The following is a 1,798-nucleotide window of genomic DNA, read 5'->3' as shown; positions in this document are numbered from 1 at the left end:
CCCTAACGGCATATTTTCAGCCTGTTTGCCTCCATGTCTTCATGTGACTCGTCGGATGGGGATTGATTCCCACTTCGACCGTATTGAGCGGTGGGCAATGTCCCGACACCAAACGTGTCGAATGCCCCGTTCAGGAGTCGAATCTGCAGCATGTTCTGAGGCAAATTGTCATTGCTTCAGTGTCTTGTCTTCTGGAGAACCGCGCGTTCTAGATTTCATGGCGTCAGAATAGGTAGTTTCATTTCTTCTTGGCATTTTAACTTGCTAAAGCACGTTTATGGCGGTACTTAGACCAAGAAAACACGTAAGACGAACCCGGCGCTTCGTCTAAGTAACGGGCCTTTAGCAAATTAAAATGGAACTCACGCAATTAGTTCACATTCTGTCAAGCTTCTAGACCATTGTTCGAGGGGCCGCTTCGCGCAACTTCTTGTTGCCGGCGCGTTATGCTATGGTGCAACAGTTGCGAGGCAGTTGCGCCGCAGGCCGTTGCTGCTGGTGCTATTTTTCACATTCTAGAGTGCTGTGTTGGTTTGGTTTGCTTTGGTTCGGCACAATCCACTATGGAGCATCGGCATGAATTAGGCGGTAGTAGTAGTTAAAGCAGGTAAGAAAACATAAAGAAATTTCGTAAATTAGGAAGACGAAATAATGAATAATAACGGTAATATCAATTCAAGGCTATATTTACACGAATACCTGCTAATAATATGTTTATTTATGGTGAGTAGGAAAAAAAGCCGCAGTTTCGCCCGAAAGGCGAAGCATTGATTGCGATAGCAAAATAGTGGACAGCTAGCTATACGAAATGAGGATAGTAGTTTTATCGGTCGTATAAACCTGTAACATAAGTATACTAATTCAAAGATCAAGCATGGTGTGACGCGCGCACAAGCAAACATGAACACATCTCATCCGACGACCGCAGAAAGAAGCTCGCTGTCAAAACGCTGGAGTGAGGACGCGCGACAGCGAGCGAATCGACCTTCGTGCTGCGCGTCGCATCAACGCGAACTATAAGCCGAGAAAATACAGCGCCGACGGACTGTGTCCCCGACGCAGATGGCTTTCAAGCTACAGCGGCTCAGGCGGCCGCTGTATCTTGAAAGCCATCTGTAAAAAATACACCCCTGTCACCCCATTAAAACCAATGCGCATGCTCCGTGGTATACTTCTAACATCAAGCGCTTTTATAATAGAATACAAAATGCATTTTCCGTTCGGCTAAACGTTCACCAACTAATTTGCGGTGGACTGTCTACAAATTGGCGTCAGATATACCCATCTCAGCAGTTAAAAACGCATAGAAATATTTTATAATCTACCGTACTTGAACATCTATGCATAAAACTAACGTCAGAAAATTTTGGCCCATCAATTATTCTTCATCTAATGACACTTTGTATTTTATTGATTCATGAGGTGATAATATTTCTGCAATCCGCTGTGCAAGCATTCTGAAGGCGTGTTTGTTATAAAGTTTTCCTTAGCTTTTGTTTTTACCTGTCATAACGCCTTACAATTACATAGCTATGCCTCCAATTGTCGTTTCAATACCTCGTGTAGCTGGACTTATTGATGCTATGAAAGCGACCTCTCTCGGTTACGACAGTATTGACGCCGACAGTCTCGTCCGGCGGGTCGCGAACAAGAGGAAAGGAATGAAAGAACACAACGTGACGAGGCTGATACAGGCGTATGCGCTGAGCCATATATCGTACGTCCGCCGCGTATGCCGACTGGAACAGGAGCGAAACCGACAAGCTGAACGTGGCGATTCCGCAGGGCGTTCAAGACC

Source organism: Dermacentor silvarum, chromosome 10 (genome assembly GCF_013339745.2).
Source record: "Dermacentor silvarum isolate Dsil-2018 chromosome 10, BIME_Dsil_1.4, whole genome shotgun sequence".
Lineage (NCBI taxonomy): Eukaryota > Metazoa > Arthropoda > Arachnida > Ixodida > Ixodidae > Dermacentor > Dermacentor silvarum.
The sequence above is the reverse complement of the archived record's forward strand: the minus strand, read 5'-3'. Positions refer to the sequence as shown.